Source organism: Homalodisca vitripennis, chromosome 2, assembly GCF_021130785.1.
Source record: "Homalodisca vitripennis isolate AUS2020 chromosome 2, UT_GWSS_2.1, whole genome shotgun sequence".
NCBI lineage: Eukaryota > Metazoa > Arthropoda > Insecta > Hemiptera > Cicadellidae > Homalodisca > Homalodisca vitripennis.
The window spans coordinates 23,424,745-23,439,005 of NC_060208.1; positions in this window are offsets into that span (position 1 = coordinate 23,424,745).

Consider the following 14,261-nt stretch of genomic DNA (forward strand, 5'->3'; position numbering starts at 1 on the left):
GTAAGTAGATAAAAATATACTTTTTTAGATAGAATTTTCTAAATTGTCACAAAAGAATTTAATGTATAGGTACTATGACAATTATAGGATAACGATTTTTAATAGTTTAGTTCAGTATCAAATAAAGGAAATGTTAATAATGTAAAGGCTGTAGAAATATGATAATTACTATAAGGTTTTTGTAGATTAGATTTTTATTTACATAGTACTTTGAGAATGTTTAGAACTATACAGTTTAAAAAAAATCTTCTAGAACAATAATATATGTGTTTATTGAGTTAAATAATTAAAACTTATAACTGTCTGTCTGTTCTTTCTACAAGATATGTCTAGAGTCGACTAAACTGTTTAACTTGAAATTTTGCTCAGCTTCATTTCTGTATAAGGAAATTGATGTTTGATGATGTTCTGTTTATGGGATTTGGCTGAGCGTTAGCCTATATTTTTTAAATTTTTCATTATGGGTAACCATTGTGGCACTGAGGAAAATCGTAAGACATTCGTTGTTGTACATATATTTTTTTATGGAAGCAAATTTAGTAAAATCGTATGACAATGTTATCGTGTAGTTATGAACTTGAAACTTTGTTGCAGACTCAGCGAAGCCTGTCACTGTTACACAACACGTGAATGTGTCATAGACTACCTTATCTTGTAATATGTCTAAAAATATCGTTTCCTAAGATAAATCCTCCACCATATCCCGGGTTGGGTGTAAATACCTAAATAATTATATTTTACACATTGCATTATTTTAATAATTAAAAATATACAGTTGGAAATTTAACCGCTTGTTTATCTTATAAACTACAATAGCGCTACTTAACATTGCGAAATCTAATAAATTTAGTTTTTGCTCTTTAATAATGTGATTTATGATTATTAGAAATCAACAACAACGTTATTTTATGGATTTTACTACTATTATTAAAGTGACTAAAACTAAGTCGAAGTTTAATCACATGAGTTGATGTACATAATGGTAGAAGTTAACCTAATTGTTTTATAGATTTTTAACAATTGAAGGCGGTGGGCTTTGATGTTTCTGGTTGTGGAATTGACGGTTAAAAGTAATTTTTTATATTGTAATTTACTTACAGCCTATGAGCCGAACAGCCCATTCGTGGTTATATAAGTATCAAAGTTTTGTTGTGTTGTAATTAACTTTAGTGGAAATCTTGTTCTGATGGTTGGTTTAATATGAATAAAGGTTTAGGATATTTGTAATTCTGAGATACAAATATTATTACATATTTGTAACTTATTTTGATACATTTCCACTTTGACCTGCACCTATTCTAGAGTTTGCTTTAGTTTCAAACTTAGAGACATTTCTGTTATTGGTTTTATAAATCAATTATTCTCAATGCTTATACAAATCAAATTATCTCTCGGCTCTTTAATATTATGATTTAAATTATATTGTGTTTGTTTTAGAACAATATAATAAAAAACAATAAAAGCGCCCCTTAACATGGTGATTTCATTTCTTTTTTTCTTTTGATGTTTGAAAGATTAATCACTATTAGAACAGCATAAGTACTCGAAGCATTTTTATTTTTCTGAGAGAAAAACGTTCTAAATATATTCTTTTGAAAAACAGATTCATTGTAATCTACTATTTTTTTGTCATATAAAAGCACAGAAACTATGATTGGCTCGGATTAATATTCCAGTTTGCTTTACAAAAATATCTCGCTCAGATTGACAATGCAATGTTCAATATTGTTTGTTAGAATTCATTATTTTTAAGTCTTTTAGCTAAATCAGATTACGTCATATTTCAGGTTCAGCATACATTCAAATGTGTGTGTCCAATATTATTACATAAGAAGGCGCTCAGGCAACTTGTGTATATCTTCTAGTAGAGAAAATAAATGCAAGATTAATAATTCAAGATTTAATACACAACGTTTTTCCTTCAATAATTTTTCAAATTAAGTTGATACTTGTAGGATACACTTGATGCTGTACTGAGGATTTTTTTAAATTTGCATTTAATATTTTTCGGACCTTTGTATATTTAATTGCGAACTCTTTTGTTGCAGTAAATCGACTGAAAGTCGTATCAAAAATTGGTGTCCCTGTGGCAGATGCACATTTTTGTGGTATATATTGGAAGAATTGTAGATTTCTCAGTATTTGGAAAATGTTACAGAATTATTATATTTATAAACTTCATAAAACTCAACTTTATCAACTATCAGATAATTCTAAATTTGTTGAATTCTTTTCCCACTTTCGTCTGTGCTGGGTGTGATAGGATAGTGCTCTTGGACTTATCGTATTCGTGTTCTAGCATCCATGTAGTAACAATGCGCAGGGTTACTTTTTCTCCTGTCTGGAGTCTAGCAGTTTTCAGGTATATTTCGTACCGTTATAATTCTCCTTTTTTTCTTTCTTTTTGTATGTACCATTAAATTTTCATGTCAAGTATTTAGCCCAATAAGGGGCTGAAGATCGGTCGATTGATTCATTGCTAGAGGCTGCACCAATTTGATTTTGACGTAGCACTATGTGCCTGATCAAAAAATAGGATTGGTTTAAATGCTTGAACAATTAAAAATATTGATCGTTAACTTATAAACGCATCACAAACCATTTTTCTGTATATTTTCATTGGAAGTTTGCATTGTAAAGAATATTTATTTTCGGAATACCGTTTTATTTATTGTCTTGTATAATTAATTACTAGACGAATGCAAGTACTTTATTTACCGTCCCCCCACCCCCCTCGTTTTAAATTGTTTTCTTACGGGTCTTTAAGAGTGCGACACAGAGAGGGTCACGATGCTTGACACTTTTTTAGAATTATTTTCAGGACTTAGGTATGTTTTCGTAAAAAGAAGGAACGTGATTATTCAAAAAATTTCATGCTGTATCGTAACAAATTGCAGATTTCTGTAAAGTTTGGACAAAAAATATTTACCTTATAAATGCGTTTTTACTATGCTTTTTGTATAAAAGTACTAGTCATAAATAGTTGATTAATACGTTCCAATAAATTTTAGTCGCTGTTGGCACAAAATTCATTGGAACATACGGGACCTGATTACCGGTGTTGTTTTTAGTCTGGACATGTCTGATTACTTGTTCATATTAGTGGAATCAGGCGTTGAGTAAAATTTTATTGAAATATAAGCTTGCATTTTTATAGTTGTCATTGGCCTCATTAATACTTTATTCTAGACTGAATTTATTGTTATAGAACAACAGATAGTTAATAAGTCATTTAAGGACAAATAAAGGCCTTTAATGTAGGTGTATGCCAATCTTTAATAATTTGAAAACCTTCAATTTTTTTTTGAGAAGTAATATAAGCATTTATTGAAAGCAGATGCCTTACAGTCTAAATCGTTGAATTTTTGGCCACGAGTTAGAGATAGAGTAAGGCTTAATCATGTTATCCTGATTAACTCTTCTCCTATTTGCTTGTTAAGTTCAGTTAAGTACGTTCAGTTAGTCCGCGCAAGTGCGATAAATAAAAATTAATTAGGTATTGCGATTCTTTTGAAATATAGTACAATGATTTGACTTAATATGTGACATATGTAGCTATGAAATGTTATAGACTTGGAAACTTTGCATTGCAACCTCACGCAGAATCTTTTCACGAGACATGCGGTATCCCTTGGTTCCCATAGTTGACCACGTCCAGGGGGAGGATTTATCGTTGTTAGGATATGTGGAAGTAGCTAAGTTTAAAAAGGTAACATTTGTAAAGCTATTAGTTTTCACCTGAATTTATGGCGAGCTGACTTAAGTTTCTTTTGCATCAGAGGACATACTCATTATTTACACACATAGGTGTACTTAACATATTAACTGCTTCTTCCTCTGTTCAAACCCACTTGCGTTCTCGTACGTAATTAGGTCATAAGTAACGGCAAAAGGGGATTTTAACACCAAACAATAAGCATATTGGTTTTTTGTTTTTTTTTGTGTTAAAATATATACAGTAGTTAATTAAAATTAATTAGTTAATTTTAATATTGTATGTCTAGCTACCCTGACCGGGCTTGCATTGTAAAGCTTCTAGATACAATCTTGTAAGCATTATTGATAATTAGCTATTACATATCCTGACTCACCAGCGGAGAGTCCTATTTTTTCCCTTGAGTTTCAGCCCAGTATATTTGCACTGCGTGTTTTTAAGGATTCTTGAGAGTTCAGAGGGGTACAAATATAATATTAAATTCATGCCCAGCGTTCGAATTGTAGGAGCTCCTTTGAATACAAGGCGTAATAAAATTCCAAGAGGTAGTTTTAAAGCCGATGACGTAACACTAATGTGGTTTGTAGAGACTATAAGTCTCACTTCGTGCTAAATTTCCTCAAATGATGATTATCCCGTCGAAGACCACTGTGAAATGTATTTAGAGCTCCTAGAGAGTGTAGAGTGTATAGTTCAATAGTTAGAGCAATAGCTAATAGTATGTGTAGCAAATTTGATTTTTGAGACCTAAATAAGATGGTATTGAATATCATGGATGTACTACTGTATGTACATTTTTCGTAACCACTTCGCGCGTTGTGAACCAACCAAGGAAAGGGACATAGGTGTTATCTAGCGAAAAAATATCTTTATTTTACCTTGTTTACTAATAATTACTGTACAAGTTTAGTCTGTAAGATACTCGCGGACCTCATTAAAAGTGCCTTATGAGGTCTATAAAATGAACCGTATTTTTAAATTTATATTTAAAGGCTCAATGGAATAGTTATCTTCAAAGAAGCATATTTTTACCCAAAAAATTAATATTTTAAGAAGCAATAAACAGTTGTTAGAAAAGAAATTGATATCTTTGTTGTTTTCAGGAATAGTAAACAAACCGTTTTCACATTAGCTGGTTAAATCAGTATGAAATGGATTGATAATTTATAAATTTATGTCATGCGTAAAAATGCATGTGAAAAAATTTAAACGAATTATAACAAAATTGTTTAATTTTACATTTCTTAGGATTACCTTTAGAAAAAAGGATTAAAATTTTATATCTTTAATACATTTGAATGATAGAAGGATAATATAATACGTTTTTTATGCAGTTAGAGTATGTTTATAAGGACTCAAAGAGACAAAGGTGCAAGTTTTAGAAGTAGAAAAAATAACATTTTCATTGCATAAAATAATCTGTCCGAATTTCATTAGTTGAAAATTAAATAAGATTAGGTAGGAAAAGTGGTAAATTATCAGTATTTTCAATGACTGTCTTTCTATAAATGTAGTTGAGCAGATTAATTTTGGAAGAGTACATTGAATAAATAATAAAGACCACATCAACTAACGAAGGGTTTCTGGAGCTCGTGACAAAACAACCTCGCCAGCTGACTCAATAAATGTCACTTATATTATTGGATTTGTTCAGTAATAAAACGCCATTGTTGGTGTTATGAATGGTCCCGGTGTTGTTACCAAAATTATTTTTGTATGGTTCCGTTCGGTTAATTCTTGCGTTAAAAAAATTCACTCTACCTTAATGTTTCATTCAATATGAAGTTGACGACAGTACTTAATTTTTACCAAAAGAGTTAAATTTTGAATGACAAAATAATGTGCTGTTTACTAATATTCGAATTAAAAACTAATATTTTGGAGCAAAATACATTAGAATGCTTTACGATATTAAAATCTCAATTGAAAGAGTGGAAATATCTTAAAAAAGATTACAAAAAATGTAACATTTCTTAAAGATTTTATTTTTGCTTTAAGTTTATAACTACTATAATATTGGCAAAGTGGTGATACTTACTATGAATGGGCAATCATTCATTGGCCCATATCGTTGATTCCAATCCATAGCTTGACGAAGTAACACTATTGTCGATCCAATAAGGGCAAAATTGAAAACCTCTCATTGCACTTAGTCCTAAAAGCACACTTAACGTTGACTCTAGGAATTTTGGTTAAAGAACGGGTTAAGATTTTATGTTGTATCCAGCCACCTATGACATTAGAACTGTGGGAATCTATATCTCGATCCACGCCTCTGGAAGAAGGGAAAATAATCTATCCTGTTTTGGCTTTTTTTTAGGCAAAGTTAAGTAGGGTATGGACTCCCTCAATTTTTTATAGACTTGCAGAAACCTGGTAACAATAAAAGAGCCCTGACCACTCCAGTCATACTCAGTAGTAGTGCAGGAATTTTTAGTTACTGAAATTTTAGTTAACACTATTTTTTACCCTTCGATAACTTCATGTCCCTTCCCATAAAAACTTCTGTACTGGTATGAGAGGTGAATGAAAGGTGATCGTCAAAAGCGTAAAAAATAATGCTCAATAAATTTAACACAGATCATATTTTTTCAGTTTGAAATAGGACATATAAAAAATTGATGTTACTTTGTTACTCTCCTTTTTAACCTCAAACGAAGAGGCTGGATAACGATAGATTTGTTTATTGGAAACGATTTCTTGTTTCTTGTTGAATAATATGGGTGTTGCTTAATAAACCATGTAAATTGCTCTCTGATGCCAGATATTAGATCAGCATATGGACCTTATTAAAAACTGTAGAGATATTTCCCAGTTACTTTTTCCAGTAACCAAGTTGTTATAATTATCAGAATTAAAAATAGGGCTGATTGGATAGTTATATTGGAATTTGGGTAACTAGTAGAGGAGTTGGGTTAATAGTGACCTTTCCAGGTGAAACCACTTTTATTTGTACTGTGTACACATGAGTGATGGATTAAGTGCAATTCATCATCTCGTTCGTTTTATCGTTGTTACAGTAACGTTATCGTGGTAAGTAGGGTAACCCGTTTAAAATATAAAATGGACACTACTTCTGCGTTCTTGCTCAAACTCAATTCAAAAAATTTCTAATGTTTTTGACGTAAAAACAATAAAATGGGTTGACCTGACAACCATTAATAGAAAAGATTTGATTAATTCACTTCAAAATAAAATTAAGACTCCACGAAAGAAGTTTGTACCGTTTACTTTCATTTACTAAACACAAGAACTGAATTTATTTATTTTTTATAAGGCAGGAGGTATCGCTTTCAGGCCTTTTTTGCTCTCTAAACAGTAAGGGACCTGACCAAAGACAAAGAAAAAGACAATATTTCAAAAACTTTTGTCTTTTATGAACAATTGTTCATAAAAGATTAAATATTAATGCCAATGGGTCACAAGAATTTATGTGTATCATAAAAGGATTTCCATGAGGTGCATCAGGATTTTCACTTTAACACAAATTTTAATAGGTAATTTCCAGGTTGTTACTTATTCCGGCATACCAAAAATCACTATTATGCCTGAAAAACAGGTGAAGAGATTTTTAAGTAATTAGGTTGACGCTAAATTGTATTAATAGAGGTAATCTTATTGATACCATATATTTGAATAGTTTACAACAAAATGTTTTAGTAAGCTATGATTTTATCACAGAGAGATTATAACGATAGTAGACCACCAATGAGGTGCAAAAAAGTGCAAATTCATGCCGAGTTTATAGCCATGAACCTTACTTGAATTGTAATGTTGGACCAAAGGTCTCCTACACCACGCGTCCAACGATATTATTTGGATTAATTTGAATTTAATTACTGGAACCATGTATACATAATAACTATTTATTAAATAAATTTGATTTTCTGTACGATCGTATCTTTTAAAATAAAAACGTTGCACTTTTTTGGTAATGCAGTATGTTTGTACACTTAACAACTTATAAGGTTGTATGGATAGTGTACTACAAACCTGATTTAATGTTATACTTACCAAATCAGTTAATTTCCATGGAAACATATTATTATTAAAAGTGTATATATACACAAATTATGTACCATAAACTAATTTTTAATTTATTTAAAACATATTTGGCTCAAATTAGTCGATGTAAATTCCTGGAATAGATGCGAAATCAATCGCGCGCTGCATTTCGTCAAACGGTGGAATCGGAAGTCAACAGAGATCAGTGTGTTTATTCCATAAGGCAAACACAATAAAACATCAACATCGACAAACAGCAAGTGGTAATTGTTGAGTTATGGGGCGAGGTGCAATTCTCGAGTCAAACAATAAAAATCGATCTAACTATTCAATCTGCTCTGTAAAGCATTGTCTCCTTTTGTTTACAAAACCCGCATCACTAACGTCCCTATTTAGTTGGATAACGGAATTGGAACAAATGTGAAGTTGTTTGTAAAGATATAGTGACAAGAAAATAACAATAACAAGTGCTAGGATACTTCTCGAACATACTAAAATTGAGAAAATCAGAACACTCAAATTGTCAAGAAGAAGAAGAATATTAATTTTGTTGCCAGCTGTGATATAAATAACAGAATGCCTTGCAGACTGCAAACAATCCTAGTACACTTCCAGAACTTCGATGTAAATTTAGTCTCTTTTAATTAGGATTTGCCTTTGTTTAGCATAGTAGTTGTCCTCGTGAGGGGTCACTTTTCCGGATGGTGTATACCTTCAGTTGGAAATCTTTACTGAGTAAAAACAAACCCGATTTATCACGTAATTTCCAATGGATGACAAGGATCGGGAACAACACTTACAGCAAATTTTAGGGGTGGATCCGAAAGGTGTTACACATGTGGGGGTGCAGTTATTTACTGCTTTGAATGGAGAAGTACTAGTAATTTTAAACAGGAGTTGTACCAATAAAATTCATTCTTCGTTCATAAAACATTCTCCAACCTACCTGACATACAAGGTTAGAGTACGCAACCACGTTGCATGAAAATTTCGTGTCCTCATAACTCATTTCATTCTTGAGATAAACATAAAAGATATATATTTACATCGATGTAGAACTCATTCTCGTGTATAAAAACATGAAATTCAAGCATAAAGTCATACAATTAAAATAACCTTTAGTCAATTTATCTTACATAATTTAGCATGTCTATAACTCTATTATAAATATTTGTTTAAAAATTCATTCATTCAGGATTTTTTTTCGTTTTCTCATGGTTACTACATGGCTATATAATAAAATAGTTCTTTAACGCATAGATACATTCCATAGAAATGGTCGATGTACGATCATCGAACTCAATTTTGCCTATGTGGAATTGAAGTTTTAATGTAAAATTTAAAGTTCAGTAGGTAGTTTTCTCAAGATCATTGTAGTGGGTGCCAGGCAGAACTGAAATTTTGCTAGCTCCTGCTTACGCTCAGCTATACGTACTCAAAACAACAATCAAGTCGGATTAAATTATTAAATATGCAACATGAAAAACATTAACGAAGCGGAGCCATAATGTTCTATCGGAGGTTGTTCGCTTCCCCACATAGTAACGCCTTTTTTATTAAGGCCACAGACTGCAGTTTCTACCGGTTTGTGTCTCAGTGATTACAGATTATGTTACAAAATTTTTATTCGATAATACAAAAAGTATATTTATGAAGTTTGTTATTTTAACGAACATAACCACTATTAAAATATCATTATAACAATGATATTGAACGTTATTTCAAGTGACCATTTCATTTGAAGGTCTTGATAAAAGAATGGCAGGCTAATTAAGAAATTAATTTAGTTAACAACATAAATTGTTTCTGCTCAAACTTCAATGGACAAAGACAGTAACACTTTATATTTTTGATGAGTAAAACGTGAGGAATGAATATCAGGAACACTCCTCCAGGAAAAAGCGAACAGTTTACCTAAATCAAACTATGGTTGATTTACATCAAACCACAAACATTTAAAAAAACCCCAAAAATCTTAATTTTTCAGGATATATTAAAAATTTTAACAGTGACCAAAAGTTCACATCTATTTCTAGAAAGGTATGGCGTATTCCCTCCATCTTTATGCATAAAAAAACTAAAACATAGTGTATCCATACTTTTTTTACTCACATTTGGATATATTATATATATATATTATATTTATTTAATATATTATATGTTGTTTAATTGTATATTTCATCGCAAAAGTACAGGTTACGACCAACCTTTCATATCTTTTATGATACTTTTTGTATTTTCTTCAAGTAAAATTTTACATATATAAATATTTAATCACATTATATTCATTTGTAGTGACCATGTCTTTTTAATAGACAAATTAGTATTTGTTGATATTTTAAAAAAAAATCTTAATAATATTTCATTTTAAATACCTATTGATACTAAATGGTATAGGATATTCAAAAATTAAATATCTTGAGTCTAATATAATTTTCTAGTTTACATTGATTAACAATAAAAACCGTTATTTTTTGTGATTGGAGATTTAAAAGCTATCGTTATTGTATTTGTGTATCATGGAAATTGTGAAAACACCTTTAGTAATGTTTCCAATATTTTATTATTTAGCTCTAGTAGTTGTAATTAGCTATTGGCCCCCCCCCCCATCCATTTCAAACCCTTATAAACAGTTTCCATAATTAGAAAAGATTTGTAAGGAAAAACCTACTTAAGGAATCCTAAGGATGGTTCCAGGATAAAGGTCGTTCCAACAGCAGTAGGTAGATTATAGATTAATCGAGGAATATTAATGACTTGAGATTAGTAACAAAACCTACTGGGGACGTACAATGCGAAATCATCAGACCCGGAGGGCGGAAAACAATCTTCCGAGCGAGAAGGGAGAGAAACACGATTTCGCCATTGATTTACCTCGGCCCGCCATGCCGCGTCGTCTACTGGAATGTAATAGCAATTAGGTATAAACAATTACCATATAGTGACGTAGCTGTAGGTATTAGTAAAGGTACTATAAATTGTAGGTATTATGTATTTAATAGTTGACTCAGAATCAAACGATATGAAAAAAGCTTATAATCTTTTGAAAGTCTAAGGAATTTAAAGGCTGTAGAAACTGGATTTATAAATATAATCTTTTTAAACGGTATTTTAGAGGATGATGGAGCCAACAGTTTTTCAGCTAAAACAATCTTATATTTATTATAGTTTATGTGAATCAAAATTCAATTTGTGCCCGTATCTGTCTGTCTTTCTAGAATGATTTTGACCTGTTTAATTTGCAATTTTGCACAGCTTCATTTTTATATAGGGAAATTGATTTTCTGATTATCGTCAGTTTATGGGATTTTTGCCGAGCTAGGGTTTTTGGGGAGTTAGGGATATTTTACATTGTAATTATAGGTAACTATTATGGGAAACTGAGAAAATCACAGGACATTAGTGTTTACTGATAATTTTTATATACGAAAACAAACTGGATACCAAATACATATGAAATTTAACATGTGACGTTGGTATCGCTTGTAGTTATGAACTTTGTATGCAGACTCAGTGAAGATGTCACTCGTAAACAACACGTTGGTGTGTCATAAACTACTATTAAATCTTGTCTTTAAGTCTTTAGAAAACTTCCTTCAGGTTACAGATTTATTATTACTATATTCATTTGAATTTTATTATCAATTCAAATATGCTTTTTGGAATACCTTGTGTACTTAGGATTAAATATTTTATAACTACAACCCTCGTTATTTCGAATTTCTGGCAATCTGATATGATCAGTATGTGTCTAAGCGTTATTGTATATCGTAATTTATTACTGCTGATAGACTACGTAACTGAATGAATAGCGTTTTAGATAGGTTTCTACGCGGAACTAAACAATATTTTTTGCCTTCAAGAATATAATTTGCCATAATGTTTATTTTAACAAAACGGTTTAAATTCATGTATAAACTAGGCGTTAGATGTATAAAGATGCTATATAAAAATGTTTCAAATATTTAAACCCCGAAGCAAGTTTTTTTTTATCACACACACACACACACACACACACACACACACACACACACACACACACACACACACACACAACTCACACACACCACACACCAAGAACCCCAAAAAAACATTCGTAATTTCAATTTATTACGATACTAATTATATTCTATTTAAACAGAACATATTGTTAATATGTCTATATTTGCTAAATTAAAGCCACAGAAAACTATGAATAGCTAAATATATTCCAATTTTGCTTTACCAAATATATCGCTCCGTTTGGACAATGCATGTTCAATATTGGGTGATAGAATCAGTATTTCAAGGGTTTTCGCTGAATCATATTCGTTCTTATTCAGTTCAGCTCACATTCATATATGTGTATCCAATATTATTATGTGCGCCTAGTTAAATTAATCAGTTAGAGTACGATTCAAGTAATAAGTATTCAAAGTGGTAAGTGATTCAAGTAATTTATTATTAACTTCTAAACCCACCTTCAAGATAATATTAAAAAATATTCACGAAATCTAAATAGTCATACATCTTAAACAAACAACATTACGTTATATGATGGTAATTAGTTGTTAGGTATTGTACATTCTTTCCATTTTACGATTGTTATACCAATGGGGATTTATAAATTTATGACGCCTTCGTCTATTAGTTGTTGCTGACGTGTTTCAATAACTGTATTTGTTGTTGTTTACAAAAATTGGCGATGGTTTGAAAATGGTTATGGGGAGCCAAGAAGGAATAAAACTTATGGATTTCGTTTGAATATACTCACTAGACCACTTATTTGGCTGTTAGTTTAAACGTCGTACGTTATTAAGTTTCCAGTTTATAGTGGAGGGGTCGTACAGCAAGAGGTTCTAGATTAATGTATGAGAAGGGTTTGTGATTAATAGTATTTACAATTTAAGTTGATTTTTGAAGGATAAACTGGAGTACTTCATTGATACTTCTTTTGGCGGAATTTGGAGCATGTATTTGCACATGGGAAAAACTTTCGTTTTGGGGCATGATATCGGTACGTCCGCTTGTTTGATTTCAGTGGCTATCCAGGCGTGCTAGATATATGTTAATTTTTTAAAAAAATCATTAATTTTGAAACACAGGTTTTTCTTTAGCCTATTTGTAAAAGATTTTATTTTATTAAAATATATGGTTGCGGGAATATTACCATTTCATTGTTAACTTCAAATATTGTATATCACGTGCAAATGAAAAGGTTATGGTGGTTAGTGTGTATACTTATTGCTAATAGTTTAGGTACATAATTATAATATGCAAATATATCTGAAATTTTGATTAATCTAGGTAAAGTACTGAGTAAAGGTTGAAATGAAAATTGTTGGACTAGAATATTTTTCTAGGAATACTAATAAACAGGAACTTTTTCTTGAGATTTTGTTGGGAAAATTCATATTAGTGAAGGTATAAGGATTCTTGAGAAATTAAATGTGAATATATACTGTCGCATACAGTGCATGTTTTTTGCCAAATAATAGTGCACTTAATTCTTACTTTATAATGATAAGATGATATAAAGTTGTTTTGATTATTTGGTTTTTAAATAAATTTTATATTAAATGTTTGACGCTTGGATTTATTACGGTAGGTTATTTAGATAAACCTCTTCTATTTTAAATAAAATTGTTTCTTTACTTTTGTCAAAATTTATTAATTAATGATTTTGGAAAAATGTAATTTTAATTGGGTAAGGGTTGTGTATTTCTTTGTGCTACTCGGATAATCTCCTGTTTAACAAACAATTCGGCGTTATATCAAAACTTTATTGTGGTACGTGTGAATAACCATAGGTTAATAGTTTAGTTACTCAAAGTTTATATCATAGATATTTTGTTACATGGGTTTTAATAATTTGTTAAAATAATTTTTATTTTTATGGATTTCTATCGGTCAACTCCTGAGGTATGTAAAATGTTGCGAGTTATAAGGGTTTATATTTACAGCCTATTTTAAAAAAGTAGGTCATTATTTCGGTCAGGACTGGCCTTTTTCCATTTTAAAAAGTTTATTTGTTAATTATTTACGGAACCTTTTATTTTTTATTACATAACACTTTTTTATAATAAATCGTATTTAATGTGAAGATATATTTGGAGATGGAAAAATAATGTTTTAATAATAGAGAAAACAACATTTTATCCCTGTTGCAGGTCCTACATCGACGTGCTAACTAATGGAAGTTATTATAGATGTCTTAGTATTTCAGACCGTTTTCAGTAACATTGTTTTTGAAACATCATAAAACCTAAACCTAAAACCTATCAGAAAATTCTTAAAGGTTGTCGAATTTTCAGTTTAAATGTATGGATTTTTAGTACTGAAAACACTTGTAGCCTAATTGTCGCCAAAAAAGGACGCAGGAAGTGCCGAAGTTTTATTTTCTTGTTAGGATCTACACGTTCACCTGTGGTGTGGACGTGATAGTGCTTTAGACATTCTTGATACTCTGTGACTTGTGCTCGTGACTTGCATCCTGTGCAGTGACGTCGTCAGGGGTTCATTTTCTTTCAGTCTGGTGACATCTAAGCAGTTTTCCGGGCTT